Source organism: Phalaenopsis equestris, unplaced genomic scaffold, assembly GCF_001263595.1.
Source record: "Phalaenopsis equestris unplaced genomic scaffold, ASM126359v1 Scaffold001001, whole genome shotgun sequence".
NCBI classification, from domain to species: domain Eukaryota; kingdom Viridiplantae; phylum Streptophyta; class Magnoliopsida; order Asparagales; family Orchidaceae; genus Phalaenopsis; species Phalaenopsis equestris.
This window is the reverse complement of record NW_018165440.1, coordinates 125,964-143,184: the sequence shown is the minus strand read 5'-3', so window position 1 is coordinate 143,184 and position 17,221 is coordinate 125,964. Positions and strand designations below refer to the sequence as shown.

Here is a 17,221-nt window from a genome sequence, read left to right as displayed (position 1 = left end):
ATATTGATTTATTAAAAATTTAAATATATTTTTTACTTTTTTTTTCGTATATTACTGTAGTTTAAAAGTATGAGTATTCACTGATTTGTTCGAGTCACAGTTATTTTAAATTAGCTTTTCAGGTTAATTTAATTGATTAAAATATTAAAGATAAAAGATAAAACCTGTATAGACAATGCAGAAAACCATCAACAAGGTAAACATAAATATATTGCTTTAATTTATTTTGTTTAAAGGTTATTTCATCTGTTAAATTGTAGATGCATATAAAAAATTTAATTTCTATTATCCGACTATCTTTTTCCGTCTTGGTTAATTTCAAGCCCTGGGACGGGTCGTGAAACTATCAGTAATTTATTAATGATAATTAAGCATACATTTATTTTTTGTACGGTAGAATAAACCGCACAAATCTTTCATTATATATGTGAGGGTGACAACTTTTTGAGCAAGGGCTTACTCGGCCTCAATTGGAGTCAACCATATCATAAAAATTTAATGTGAAAATTATATAAATAGATGTACTTGCTACCCAAATTATCAAGCATCTTCCTAAATTTGATAAATCCCAAATAAAAAGCTTTTTAAGATGAAGATTAATTCATAGTGTTCACCCTCTCATAGGAAATTCGTACGACGTAGTTTATTAAACTTATTTTGGTTGGCTAAATCCTAACAATATTGGTCTCGTTTGAACCAATTAACCTAACTCGATCCTAACGATTTTATTGTATTAATCTACTATAGTTTGATCGTTGTTTAACTCTAACGGCTTCAATTTATTTTAACCATCCTTTTATTTTGACTCGAGCTAAATATGTTTGGTAGGTTGAGATTAGCATATATGGCAAATAAAAACCCTTAAAAACAGGCTTAAACCTGTTTTAGAAGCTGTGCGAAGGCAATAGTATTTTCAAATGTTATAGTTGAGCATATGAGTATTCTAAATATGTCGAGGCAGAAGTTTCTAAATTCATTGTACGTTATGCAAACCCTTTTCAAATGCTTGCTAATCCATGAAAATGCTTATAAATTTGCACTATCTACATGAGAACTGTGGCTAAGGTTTTTATCTTACAAATTATAAATTTCCTTGTCTGAGCTACTTCTATTGACCCTTTTGATGTGCCATGTATTAATCAACCAACATGTGATACATTTAGCTAGATGAGCCTAAACTCTTCCACATAAGCCCACATTTGACATTACAACTTATGTATCAATCAAAAAAGGGTCATTAAATTTAATTGATTTAGATTGGATTCTGTCACGATCTGGTACGGAAGCTTGAAATACTAAGATGGGAACAAATAATCAGATAAAAGAAACTTTTTAAATACTTTCATTTTATAATTAAATATAATCCAAAATACAAAAAAGTCATTCTATTTTATAAAAAAATAATTTATAAGCTATTTGTATATATTTCAACTAATAAAAAATAAAACTAATAGGTAATATCTATCAACCTGGGCTCTCCAACGTTTGTATATTTACTCTCTAGGATCCATCTAATTTATAACAAAATTTTCTGAAAAATATTTGCAGCTAAAGGTGTGAGTAAACTATTCAATGTGTAAAATCTTTCTAAATTAAATTAATTGTCTTAAAAATTATTTTGAGAAAAACACAGTAAGCTGTAAAAAAACCGTGTGCTGTAAAAATGAAACAATAATAAAATCAATTTTATGGTTATTTTTATTCATTTCAATTACAATGCGTGTCCATGAGAGTCTTTTTTTAAACAAATACTAAATATCTACCAAAAAAGTAAGCAAGTATTATCATTTTCATTTTTATTTTCATTTTACGTGCCCGAGCACATTGCATCTCTTGCCCGTAACATCTAGGGGTGACTCCACATATGAATGAATATATCATATTTTATTTTTTTTATTTAACATTTGAAAAATATGAAATTTATATTTTTAAAAGAAGTATTAAAAGTTGTAAAAATAGTTGCAGTTAAATTCATAAATAAGCATAGCTATTATAAAATAAACAAATATTACCCATATGTTTAATTTAGTCTGCTATCATTTTCTTGGCTAGTAAGGCCTTTGGTGCATCTATAGTAACACATTGGTTTCTATTAGCCAATGTTATAAGTTTTTTAAAATTTTCATCTTAAATCTAACCTAAATAACTTAACCATTTTTAGTTGTAATTTATCTAATTGAATTGTTATTTGATATTCTATATAAGTACTTGATTAATACCTTTTTTTTAGATACTAACTATTCCATTATTTTATTTTAATAAATACAATTATAAATTATAATTATCAATGAAATTTTCAAACCTTTTGATTTGGTAAGCTTTGACATATAGCCAACGTAATCTACGTAACCATAAAAATATGCATGTAATGTAATATTATACAATGATTAAAAAGTTATCTTCCTTTCTACTTTAGCTTTCCCCTCAAATTCCTAAAAAAAAATTTACAAAATTTAATTTACATATAGGGTTTCTAAAATTTCTATAAAAATTTATGGAATTCATATAACTTTAAAATCTTAAATTTTTGTTTTCTGAAATCTTATCTAAAGATGAAAATAATTTTCTCCTCTGTTCGTCATTTAATGCACTCGGAGCATGTAGGAGCTCACTTAAACGCCTCAAGTTTGTCGGAAAGAAGCTTCATATTGCTTCGGGAGCTTAAGGAGATCGACCGCGTGGTCTTGTAAGCCGTACAATTTCCTCCTTTTTCGGTTTAAGGCACGGGAATTATCACACGATAAGGAAAGCCATAGTTTATTTTCTTCTCCCTCATGCAGGAAGCCTCAATTTTCCTTGCACGCAAATTTGGTTGCGATGACTTTGCCCTTCCTCGCATGCGGCTCACTTTCTTCTTCCTCTTTTCTCGTTGCTCGCGAGCAATCGACTGAGCCGCACATGACATACATTTGCAGGTAAGCTAATGCTTCTCCCCTTTACTCATCGTATTCTTCTTCTTAATCATCTTCTTCTTTGATTATGCCATGGGCTTTTTCCTCTGTTCTTCTTTCTCGCAACTTAATCTCCTCGTTCTTTTTCTGCTTCTCTCGTTCACTTTGTCTCTCTCGTTCAGCTCGAATGAGAGAAAATGAGGGGATAGTCCTCTTTTCTTTCTGCAGGCAGTGGGAGCTCTACTCAAACAACATTTTCATTGTGATTGTCGGAAACATATATTTTTATTAAGCTATATTAAAATTTAAAAGGGTATTATTACAATATCCTTTAAAAAAATTTCGTCTTTGAAATTTAAAATACAGGAACATAGTTCATAACTCAATTGAAAATGTGCGGATATCTTTCTTTCTTTTTTGACTCCTTTCAAGCAAGTGCTTTTTTTGTTCAGTACTTCCATAATACTTGAACAAAATGAATCTCTCTATTTTTTAGTTCTTTCATGTCATAATCTATGATTCTCTTTAGCTCCTCCATAAATGTCAGATTTGGTTGAATTTCTTTGGGGTTTGTGAAAAGCTTGCTAGCCCCATCAAAAATATATTTATGCTATAAGAAGATACTGAACACTTTATGTTCCCCGTATATATGTTCTGGTAGGGTAAGCCTATAAGTCGCTTTCTCAATCTTCTCCAAAATCTCATATGGGTCAATTATTAGCTGGGCTTAGACTTTCCAAGTCGTTTAACACCTTTCATAGGATTGACTTTCAGAAAAATAAACTCTCCTACCTCAAATTCAACTGGTCGGTGCTTAACATTATAGTTCTTTCTTTGCATGTCCTAAACTACTCTCTGTCTATCACGAATTAACTTGATCTTCTTAGTCATTTCATCCTCTAACTCAACACCAATTATCTTCCTTTCACCCATTTATGTCCAATAAAGATGTGTTATGTATTTTCTTTCATGCATGGCTTCCTAAGGAAGCCATACCAATGTTGTTCTAAAAACTATTGTTGTAGGCAAATTCGATCAAGGGTTTAGGCACTTCTCATTTTTTACTGAAAGCAAACACACAAATTCTAACTATATCTTCTAACCTCTAGATCTTTCCTTTCAATCGACTTTTTGTTTGAGGATGAAAAGTTGTACCGAGCATTAGATATGTACCCAAAGCCTTTTGAATTTTCCTCTGCAGTCTTGATGTGAATCTATTATCTCGATCTGATACAATTGACTTTGGGAATCCATGCAGCCATACAATTTCATCTGCATAAATTCTATGAATTTATCCACATAATTTATCTGTCTACTAAACAATAAATTTACAGACTTAGTCAGACGATCAATAGTCACCCATATAGCATCATGACCTTGCTTTGATGTAGGTAGCTCAATCACAAATTCATAGCAATGTCCTCCCATTTCTACCATAGTATATGCAACAATTGTAACAACCCACTTGGCTTCTGATGCTCAAATTTAACCATCATAGATAGGACTTCTCTATCTCCCACAAAATTGAATTCATATACTCCAAGAATATTAAATTTGACTACATTTTTAGAGGAATCTATAGTTATAAAGTTGTTAAATAATCAATCCATCCCTTGAATACTTCAAATCCATTTCGTGGTAATATTATCAAATTTGCTTTCAAGTTTCTACTAAAGATGATCAAGTTCAGCCAACAGTTTCTATTAGTCATTATGCAAGACTCGGAGAATGATTGATAAGACATCATACATATTGGATGAGATCAATCATTCAGATTTCAGAAATTCTTTAGAAATAAACGAATGCGATGTCTTAATATCTAAGAAATTTCTGACCAATTTTTTGTGAATAGATGTGATACTTATAATAAAAAAATAATAAAATTGTAGAAATAAATACAAATTTGGTAGAGCTATTGAAATAAAAATACATTTGATGGCGTATGGTGAGTCATTTAATTCATGTTGAGTTAGTGTATATACCATATACTTGAGGCTGCACAGTCTAGCGGGTCTAACTATGTGCTGGAGTTTAACATGACGACTCAGCTTGCCTCTAGCTACCAAAACTTCTCTTTGGAGGTGAAGCACCTGTCCTGGTATCAATCCGGGGTCTCTGGTCCAAGGTAGGGTATGATCTCCCATTGGATAGGATTGTTGTGTTGTGCCTCAAAATTCTCCAATAGATGCCCATGCCACCACCTCTCTGCTTCTCCCTCGAAAGGAAATGTGATCAATTTAACTCCTTTCTTGAGGACAAGGCAAGCTATTAATAATTTTCTCGATCTGCAATAGCTAGTTCTCAGCCTTAACTGACCCTTCGACTCCTAAAAATAGTTGCGTTCTCATTTCATGGAAGAGCTTCAGCTATTTATGCATCGACGCCATTCCACTACACTCGAGTCTGAGAATCTTGAATCACTCATGTCATTGCTGCCATCATCTGATTAAATTCTTCCATGTGGACGCTAGCATGACTAGATCGGGGATCACACTAACAACACTGGATGAGTGATTAGTAAGTGTTGGAGGTGTCAAATTCTGCTGTTCATCAGTTCTCTTTTCTTGAACTTTTTATCGTATCCTCTTTATTCATATCCATTGCCTTGAGATATTAAAATTTTATAACTATTATCACAAATATTGACTCTCTTAATGACAATTAATGATTTTTCTAATGATTCTTTATGATCATTTTCTTAATAGTCCTATATTTGGGTTGGTCTCTGAAACCATCCTTATCACGACTTAACCCGAGAAATTTAAAAACAAAGGCAAGAACAAAGAGTCAGGCGGAGGAAACTATTTAAATATTTTTATTTCATAATGAAATATAATCCAAAACACAAAAGTTATTCTATTTCACAAAACTTTAATATACAAACAATTCATACATATTTTAAATTTTTATAACTGTCAGTAAATAAAACTAAAATATAGTACCCGAGCTGTTCGACATCTGGACACAAACTCTTTAGGATCTAACTATTCTATAGCAGATTTTTCTGAAATATTAGCAACCGAAGTTCTGAGTTAAACTGCTTAGTGAGTAAAATTTTTCTAAGTTCTAATAATTCTCATTTTAAAAATTATTTTGAAAAGAATATAGTAAACAGTAAAAAGTCTGCGAGCAGTAAAATGAGACAATAAGGAATTTTATTTTCTGGTTACTTTTACTCATTTCAATTACAATACATGTCAGTGGGAGTCACCGTTTAAATGTATATAAATTTAAACATTTAAATTTTTTCATAACGCTCTAAAAAGATAAACAATCATTTTCATTTTCTTTTTACATGTATGAGTTCATTGCATCCCCAGTCAGTACCATCTTGGTGCGACTCTACATATGAATGCATATATTTTATTTAACAATTGAAAGCATGAAATTTATATTTTTATAAGAAATATTAAAAGTAGTAAAAGCACTCACAATTAAATTTATAAATAAGCATAACTATTTTAAAATAAAAATATATGTACCCATCTGTTGAATGCACTATGCTATCATTTTCTTGGTCAGTCTAGTCCTTTGGTTCTCCTATAGCGCACATTGATTTTTACTGGCATGTATTATTTTTTTGATAAAATTTTCATCTTAAATCTACCCTAAATAAGTTAAATGTTTTTTGCTTTTAATTTATACACTTGATTTGTTATTTGGTATTCATACAAGTACTAAATTAATACATATTTCTAAATATTAACTATTCTATCAATTTATTTTAAGAAATTCAATTATATATTACAGTTAAATCAATTAAAATTTCAAACGTTTTGATTTGGTAAGCGTCTTAAAATTTCTTTTTGACATATCGTTTTGCATAATCTACATAACCATACAAATATGCGTTGAATATTATATATGGATTTCATATCTAAAAACTCATCTTCCTTTATGCTTTAGTCTTCTCGCCAAATTCCCTAATAAATAACAAATTTAAATTAAGTTAATATAGGGCTTTTGAAGCAGTACCATCTTGGTGCAACTCTACATATGAATGCATATATTTTGTTTAACAATTGAAAGCATGAAATTTATATTTTTGTAAGAAATATTAAAAGTAGTAAAAGCAGTCACAATTAAATTTATAAATAAGCATAACTATTTTAAAATAAGAATATATGTACCCATCAGTTGAATGCACAATGCTATCATTTTCTTGGTCAGTCTAGTCCTTTGGTTCTCCTATAGCTCACATTGATTTTTACTGGCATGTATTATTTTTTTGATAAAATTTTCATTTAAATCTACCCTAATTTAGTTAAATGTTTTTTGCTTTTAATTTATGCACTTGAATTGTTATTTGGTATTCATACAAATACTAAATTAATACATATTTCTAAATATTAACTATTCTATCAATTTATTTTAAGAAATTCAATTATATATTACAGTTAAATCAATTAAAATTTCAAACATTTTGATTTGGTAAGCGTTTTAAAATTTCTTTTTGACATATCGTTTTGCATAATCTACATAACCATACAAATATGCGTTGAATATTATATATGGATTTCATATCTAAAAACTCATCTTCCTTTATGCTTTAGTCCTCTCGCCAAATTCCTTAATAAATAACAAACTTAAATTAAGTTAATATAGGGCTTTTGAAATTTTTATCAAAACTTACAAAATTCATAAAACATAAAATCTTAAATTTTAGTTTCGGAAATCTTACCAAAAGTTGAAAATAATTCTCTTCTTTGTCCATCGATTCTTGCACCTGGAGCAGCAGGAGCTCACTCAAATGCCTTAAATTTGTGGGAAGCTACGGGTTGTGTTGGGAGCTTAAGGAGCTCTGTCGTAGGGTCTTGCAAGCTGCACGATCTCCTCTTTCTCTCAGTGGCATGTTCTCCTCTTTCGCTCGATTAGGACGCGAGAATTCCATACGACATGGGAAGCCGCACGATTTATCTTCTTCTCTCTCATGCAGGAAATCTCGGTTTTCCTTGTGCTGCGTTGACTTCGGCCTTCCTTGCGTGCAAGTTGCCTGCTTTCTCCCATGTTTTCGTTGCTCGTGAGCAGTCGTCTGAGCCGCTCATAGCGTACATGTGCAGATAAGCTCTTGATTCTCCCCTTTCTTCTTCTTGTTCTTCTTCCACTTCTTTTTCTTCTTCTTCCTCGATTAAGGCACGGGCTTCTTCTTTTCTTCTTTCTTGAGGCTTCATCTCTTTCTCTTTACTTCTCTACTTCTCTTGTCCTCTTTGTCTCTCTTGTTCAATTCAAATGAGAGCAAACTAGGGGTTAATCTTGATTTTTACTTCTAGGATGTTGGGAGCTCTACTCGAACAACACCTGCATCGCAGATGGAGTAAACAGGTAATTTTTTTTATTAAGTTATATTAAAATTTTAAAGAGTATTGCTTAAAACTGCCTATTGCTAAGTTGTCCTTGTATGATGATAACCAGTGTTCTAAGGAAACTATGAGATTTAAAAATTTTGGTTATAATTTCAAGTTGTATTCAACCTTAATCCTTTTCTTGTGAAAGAAGCCACACCTAATCACACTAAGTTTGCTATCAGTATAGTGGTTTTTTTTATTGGATTAGTATTCAGATATGCACCAAGGATTTATTAGATGAGCTTATTCCACTAAGTTCTTGGCTTGTGTTGCCGGGTACCAAACCTTTCACATTATAGGATGAACTAGTTTGAACATGTTGAGTTAATAAAGCAGGTTGAAGAGTTACTTAGAAAAGGCTTCATTTAGGACAATGCTTGATTGACACCAAAGCAAGGTGGTTCAAGGAGGATGTGTATTGATAACAAAGCTATCAATATTATCACCATCAATCATATGTTCCCCATACCTAGACCTGATATGCTAGATTTGACCTCTAGAGCCACATATTTTGAAAAGATGATTCTTAAGAGTGGTTACCACCAAATTAGATTAGTCTGGGGGATGAGTAGAGGACAACATTTAAATTTCTTGATGGACTGTATAAATGGCTTATAATGCCCTTCAATTTGTTTAATGCTATAAGTATATTATGAGAATTATTAATATTGTATTAAAATCATTTATTGGCTTATTTCTAGTGACTTGCTTTGATGATTCTCATATTCAGTCCTGATAGAGATCTTTACCTCTAGCATCTTTGATATATTTTGGTCAAGTTTAGGGAAGTCAATGTACATTGCTTTGGAGAAATGTCTTTTCGTGAGTCAATATGTCACATTCTTGAGTTCTATAACACTTTTGGACACAAGCTTGATTTTATTGAAGTGAAAGTCACAAAATGGCCTATTCCAACGTCATTTATTGATGCTAGGAGTTTTGATGCTTGGCTACATTTTATAAGAGATTTATTTGTCAATTCAATAGTATAATTTTCCCTCTCACTAACATCTTAATTAAGGACATTTTTAAGTTGACCACTAGTTCTCAAATGACCTTTAATCAGATTAAGGTCCTTATACTCTTCACCTGCTTTGAAATTGCTTGATTTTTTTTAAGGAATTTCAGGTTTAGAGTAGGTTTTGGAAGAGTTTTTAGTAGAGAAAATTATTGTATAGCCTACTTTAGCGAGAAACTAAATGATGGTAAAAAAGACATTTTACTTAAGATAAATAGTTCTATGCTATCATTCAGTCGCATTGGCATTGGAGACACTATTGTTTGCTTATGGAGTACTTACTCCATACATGCCATCAAACTGTTAAATTTATTTGTACCTAGAAAAAGCCAAGCCACGAAGGTGCCATATGGATAGTTTCTACAAGATCACACTTATTTTCAAATATGCGCCTGGGGTTAAATAAAAAACTGCAATTTTTTATCTAGAATAGCTATAAAAATCACAAATATAACTTTAGATTACTGGTTTTGAGAATTAAGGAGGCTTATCTTTCGTGTTCTGACTTTCATATCACATAGATTGAGCATAAAGAAAAGCTTTATTCTTTATTGAGCTCCTTTGCAATCATTATGGATAGTTGTGTAGGAATAGTAGCTCTGCCTCTCTAATAATTCACTTAGAGAATACTTAATTTTAGAATTGCATTTATGAGGGATTGTAGGACATTTAGGTAGGGTTTACGATATTAAAAACAGTATTGATATGTTTGATGGAGAGCAAATTTTCTTAGATTTTTGTTAAGAGAGAGGATGGTAGTTTTGTTATGGGGTGATACACTTGCAGACATGCTAATGCCTCGCCTTTGTCCCATCGACCTTGGAGAACATATATATCGGTTTTATGTTAGGATTGCCTACGGCATCTAGAGGAGCTAATATCATTTTGTGTTAGTATATATATATTTTAAAATGGCCCATTTCTGTTATTCATCTCGTATTGTTAGGATATTTTTTATGAAGATAATGATACTTCATGATTTGCCCAACATTATGGTATATGATAGAGATGTTTGATTCATTTCTTTTTTCTTGAAGTTATTATGAAAACTAATAGAGACTAAGCTCAACTTTTCTTCAATATTTACCCCCAAATTGATGGTAAATTTGAGGTAGCGAATATATCATTAGGAATTGTATAAAGATGCTTCATAGGGAATAGGATAGGGAATCAAGATTTGCACACTTAGTCACTTTTGAATTTTCTTATAACAACACTGTCTCAAAAATCATAAAATACTCTCATTTTGAGATAGTATATAATTTTAATTATATAAGATCTCTTGGCATAGTGATATTTCTATGCATGCGTTTTCTATTTCTATATTGATATTTGTTTGAGATTTTTTGGCTTACATGAAAGTATTAAAAAATAAATTGATCAAAGTAGTATTTTAAGCATGCCAATTTTGTAAATGAGATTAATTTGCAAAAGAATATAATGAAAGTGATTATGTGGTGATTTCTATCCGACCTAAAAGAAATATCTCGAAAATCAAAATGCTCTATACAACGACATATGGGTCATTTAAAATTCTTGGTAAAATTGGATCTTATATTTTCTTGAATTACCTCCAATAATGTCTTATCAATCCTGTTTTAATACTGAAGATATATTAATATTTTAGGGAACTATGCTACATAAGAAATTAGAGACTAACGTTTTTTCAGGTGGAAAAAGCAACCAAATACTGCTGGACATTCAACTTAATATCTTTGAAATGGAGAACGTATTGACAGACAAGGCACCAACTAATGATAGTGGAGAATGCAGGTTTCTAGTAAGGTGGAAAGACAAGCTAGCGAGCCACCTATCAATGACACTTGGATTACTAGTGCTGATTTGGAAAAAAATGACACATGATATTGTGGAGGATTATCAACTTTCACTCCTAAAAAAAGAGTTCTTTAAGGGCTAGGAAAATTATGTGGCACATGTAACATAGGCTCAAATCATAAGGAGCTAAAATAATAAGAAAAATTGACCTATCATCATGAGCATGAATAACTACTTACCTTAGATTTTTTTTAAATTTAAGCATATTTACTTTTATATATATAGTTTTTATGATTTTATGTGCATTTTATCTTTATAAGTATGTGTAGAGGAAAAAATGAAATTTAAATTTTAATAGGATTTTAATTTTTAAATCATGAAAGAAAAGTATAAATTAATGGAAAATTATTTAATTGCGCATGAAAATATAATTAATTCTTTACTTTTCTCATCCTTGTGGCTAAAAGTGTTGGAAATCTCCCTTCTCAATTCAATTTAAAGGGTTGGTCCTCTTCTCTCCTCCTTTTATTTTCCTTCTTTTTTACATTCGGATTAGTAAGGGACTTCATATTTAATCATTTGCTAATTGAATTCAAAATTTGGAGGTTCTCTGAGGGTGTGGAGGCTTGGTGGTCATCCTATGCAAGAGGAGACTTGTAGTCTTCTCACCCCACCTCTTTGATGAGTGGTAGACCTTATCATTTTATTTGCAATCACTTTTCTTATTTTTTTATGGGAATCCTGTATTACATGTCTTCCATCTTTTCATAGATAAAATCATAGCCAAATCTCTATTTGTATGGTCAGCCGAGGCATGTTCTAAACATGTCTTAATCTTATTTCACAATGTTTTTGATCTATCGAAACTTCTTGAAAATTTAGGATCAAGTCCAGATCTAATCTTGAGACTTCTCTATATCACCTCTATGGGTATTCTCTAATTTTTCCTGGCACTTAATTTGTTTTTCAATGCCAAACATTTTGCTTTTTTCTATTGTCGAGGTTGGGTTCTTGCATGAATTACTTTGGTTACAAAATCTTTAAAAATATCAATAAGCTATATAAAATCTTGTAACTTTTTACAAAAAAATTGACACGTTCCTTTAAGATTTGCAGATGATTTCAAGCTATGGAGTTAACTTTTCATCCATCGCAAGGACTTGAAACTTAAACCTTGTGTTTTTGACATCTTGACCCTCATCTTACTAGGCCGGCTTTTAAATTGGGTTTTCTTCTTGATCGATCCTATCAAACAATAGCCTAAGCCTCCCACACTTATTTAGCACCTTTTGGAACTGCTTACAAAATCGCAAGGCCCAACTCTTAGACCCCTCTCCACCACATATGCAATCAAAATTTCGACCAAGAAATCAATAATTGTTTTTTTATTCTTCTTGTTTGCATGATTAAGTATGATGGTAATGTTTAAAACCATGCCTTAAAATTCCCTCTTATATATGTGATAGCTTGCTCACAATACCAGCAAGTCTTTTTCTTACATACAGTATTATGATCTTTACTTCAAACTAAGGTCAAATCTAATAAGCTTCTCCGTGATTATATGCTCAATCCAATGTTCAAATATGTTATGATCGATGGATTTTGATTGAAATATACTTGATTGTGCATGCCAGCATTATAACGCACAAGTTTCATAAACATTTTTTAGAAGTGTTACAGTTATATCAAATGTCTTTTCCTAATTTCTTCATCTTGAATTGAATGTTCACTTTCATTGTATATAGATGTAATTTTTTTTCTTACTTATTTTTGCTCTAAAAAGTTGTCTAACTGTTAAATAAATTGAGGAAAAATTTGAGTATGAGGTCATTATATCATTAGATATTGAATTAAAAATACTTTCGAACACTAACCCGTATAGGATAGGAGTTTTTTATGCATTCTCCTTGTCACGAATTGATGCTTTCAGTTTTAAGGCACATGAAAAATTAGAGCTCATTCTTACTAATTCTAGGGTAATATCAAAGTTGTGCTGTAGTCTCTAAATGGACATTTTGGTAAAACATCTATAAAGCTACCATGTCTATAGCATTATTTTTCTGTGCATCTTTTATGTCCATGTCATTAATTTTATAATTTCTTAAATCAATGGAAAATAATGGACTGACTTATCTTGCATCATCTTTATTTGTATCATAATTTGTAGTTGATAATTTGTAGTTGAAATATTTCTTGGAGCAGTAGACACACAAGTGGAAAATCAAAGTTAAATAGATATGAACATTTTAGTCAAGATCTTATTTTATCGCTGTCTCTATTGGAGTAATTGATATCTTTTATTGTGCTCCACCAAAGTGATGCTTCATGTTTAGCTTCAAATTTAATTGGTTTTTATCACTTTTTATAATTACATATATAAAATCGATAAATTATTTGAGAAAAATATTTACTTCGAACCATCAATACTTTGCTCTGTTTCTTAATAGTTGTCTGACTGATTTGTATGTCGTCTTTTCATTCTTCATTACACAACACAAGGATCTTGGTATTTGATTCACTTTTAGAAAATACTGCTAAGAATATAAATACAAGTCACTAAATTTTTTGAACAAGGCTGGATCTATAGTTAAAAACATATATGGAGTTTGTCTGAACCATGTTTGAATATGGTTTGAACCTTGTTTACATATGTTTGAACCTTACAAGGTTTGAAGAAAGTTCGAACCATGTTTGGATAATATTCGAACAAGGTTTGGACAAATTTACAACTAGGTTCATGCCATATTTGATTAAGTTTTGTGAATTGATCGAACCTTGTTCAAATCTCTCTTTGATCCTTGATTCAAGTCTCCATTAAATGACCTCAATCTAAAATAAAGCGTATGAATCATTACACAATTGCTATGCTCATATGACACCACATTTAAACATTAAAAAATATCTTACATGTGATTGTCGAAGTTGGTGTTAGACACGTTGTTGAATTCATCTTCATTTTTGTAGCCTTGATATGATGTTGAATTAAGAAATCTTAAATGAAATGATGATAAAAGGATCCTAGAGTTAACTCCAAATTGCAAATGGAAAGGAGATATTATTGCTGATAATCGGAAGTGCTACAACAAGGACTCGTAAACAGGAACAAAGTAACATAAGGCGAGGACAAAATGGTGGGCTGCGGTTGGACAACAAGTATGGGATGATTTGGAGGTGCGGCAAGAAGCAGGTAGACAGGTTGGTGGAGCGACAACCAAAAGTGGAAGGGAGGAGAGGATTGTTGTTGGAGGGTTATGACAGTCACTGACTGACTAGAAAAGGGAGGGGCGTAGCAATAAAAATCAGGAAAAACAAGTGCAAAAGGGTGTAGGAAGGAGATTTGTGGCACAACGGGACGACGGGAGGGAATAGTAGCGAGCAGGTAAGAATGGACAGGAGGAGGAATTGCGGAGATTACACCATTGTGGAGCATGATACAACCAAAGCATTGTCTATCCTCAGATACATTTATAGCTTGGGAAAAGACACCGACGACAAGAAATTTAGATGTAAAAACTTAAACCTTAACCAATAAAATAACATATATATATATATATATATAGTAGATATTTATGATGGGGGTCCCTCCCGCTGTGCGACAAACCTAGCCCCACATCGGCAAACCGGTCCAAGAAACTCTTGGCTAAACCGGTTCTGTGCTTCTCCAACAAGTTCAACCCTCTCCAAGGAGCCCGACGTCAGTCTCTTGGGGTTGGGGGAGCTTCGACTTCATTCGTCAACGTCAAAGCTTCTGGGCTTCTGGTTCTTCGTAGCATGGAGTCAAGTCTGCCATATTGAAAGTAGCAGAGACATTGCGGTCTTTGGGTATGTCGATCTTATAGACGTTATCGTTGAACTTCCTAATGATTCAGAAAAGTCCATTTGTTCTGGGCTTGAGCTTCTCGAATGCTCCCAATGAAATTTTTCATTCTTCAATCGGATCCACACTGTCCCCTTTTTGAAAAATCATTTTTTTCTAGTTTTATTTGCCTGTGCTTGGTACTTGCGGTTCTGCTTAGTGATTTCCTTCCCAACCTCCTTGTGGAGCTTCTGAATCTCTTGTACTCGTTCTTCAACATCCTCACTAATCTCTTATGTCAGCAGGAGAGGTATCAAGTCAAGTAGCATGACTGGGTTGTGCCCACACACACTTTTAAATGGTGTGCGTCTTGTGGTTTGACTCACGGATCTGTTGTAAGCAAACTCGGCTTGGGCTAGAGTCAAATCCCACTTAATATTATTTTCCACAAAGCACCTTAGAAGACCGCTAGACTCCTATTCATTACCTCTGTTTGATCATTCGGCTACTGCTGAAATGAATTGAAGATTGGTGCCCAACTTCACCCATAGGGTCCTCCATATACTAAAAATCCTTGTCGGAAATGATGGTCTTGTTTATCCCGTATTGTCTTACAACCACCTTGAAGTACAAATCAGCGACATGCGATGCGTGCAACGTTCAATGACAGTGTACGATATGTGCCATCTTTGAGAATCAATCACCACAACCATTATAGAATCTTTGTTCTACTGCGTCTTTGAGAGATTCACCACAAACTTCAAGCTGACATGCACCCACGGGGCCTCCATCACTGGTAATGGAGTGTATAGCCCTGCTTTGTGTCCCCCTGGTGTTGGCCATATGATAAATCTGGTATTGCCTGACGTGCCACTCCACATCTGTCGTCTATTGAGGCCAATAAAAGTGTTCTCTCACGAGTGCAAGAGTTTTATCCCTACCAAAAATGTTCTGCAAGTCCTCCATCGTGGCTTTCCTGAATAATAAACTCCCTTAGCAAACATCTTGGAATGCACAACTTATTCTAGTGGAATAGGTATCCATCAACTCTATGGAACTGCTCAGTAGGCTTTTCTTACATTGCTCTGATCCTTTTGAAATCTTCATCTATCTTATATAACTCTTTCACTACCTCGAAGCCTGCGATCCGAGTTTGCAGCGAAGTAATCAGCAAGTGTTGGCGACTTAGTGCATTTGCTACTTTGTTTTGGTTCCCCGCCTTGTGCTTAAGCATTAAATGGAATGACGCTAAGAACACCCTAGACACTTGTCGGTTCTTCAGTATGTTCTGGCTATTCAAGTATTTTAAAGCCTCGTGATCCATGAATAAGGCGAACTCACTCATTAGTAGTTAGTGACTCCAGTGATCAATGACTCTCACGATCGCATAGAACTCTTTATCGTACGTCTAACATTTTCTCTCGAAATCATTCAACTTCTCACTGAAGAATGTTATGGGGTGGCTTCTCTGCTTAGTATTGCTTCTACTCCGACGTTGGATGCATCACACTCCACCTTATATAGCTGATTGAAGTCTTGTAATGCCAAAATTTGTGCTCGAGTCACCTTCTCCTTTAGTGTATTGAAGGTGGCCTGAGCTGTATCGGCTCACTATAACTCATCATCTTTCAAAGGCTCTGTGAGGGGAGAATGTTGCTAAACCTCTCAGTCTGTGTGCTGTCCCCAGCCTGATGGTACCTAAGCAAGACGGATCGTGGAGGATGTGCATTGACAATTAGGTCATCAACAGAAACTGATGCGTGGCTCCTTGGGGAGGGCATAATCGACTAGAGAAGCACAAAACTAATTCAACTAAGTGTTGCTAGGACCAGTTGACCTTTATGGGGATAGTACTAGAGTTAACCCCAATTCACAAATGGAAAGAAAATATTTTTGTTGACAAGCAACCCACACAGACACCCTAGGGCGACGACGAAATGATGGGCTGCGACTGAACAAGTATGGGATGATTTGGAGGGGCGGTAGGAAGCAGGTAGACAGCGTGGTGTAGCAACAACCAGCAGTAGAAGGGAGGAGAGGGTTGCGACAACAAATACATAAGTTAGAAGAGGGTCACGACATTCACGGGCCGGCTGGAAGGAATGGCATAGCAATGACAAGCACGAAGAGCGGGCTCAATAGGATGTAGGAAGGAGATTTTCGGTATGGTGGGACGATAGACGGGAGGAGCAACGAGCAAGTAAGATGGGAGGAGGAGTCATTGAGATAATCGCCATTGTGGATTATGATACAGTCAGAGCACCACCTGTTCTCGAATATTACCCTAGCAAGGGAAAAGATGCCGGCGACAGGAAATTTGGGAGCAAAACTGAAATCCTAATCAGGAAAATAATGTATATATACTAGTAGATTTGTTGGGGGGGGGGGGGGGGGG

The 17,221-nt window shown here is 33.5% G+C and overlaps 1 protein-coding gene across 1 annotated transcript in view; it reads left to right on the top strand.

Annotated features, from left to right (window-relative positions):
- The window catches only part of LOC110032677 (serine/threonine-protein phosphatase PP-X isozyme 2), a 66,694-nt gene that overhangs the window by 20,873 nt on the left and 28,600 nt on the right, over nt 1-17,221 (top strand). The gene's annotated exons all lie outside the window — the stretch shown is intronic.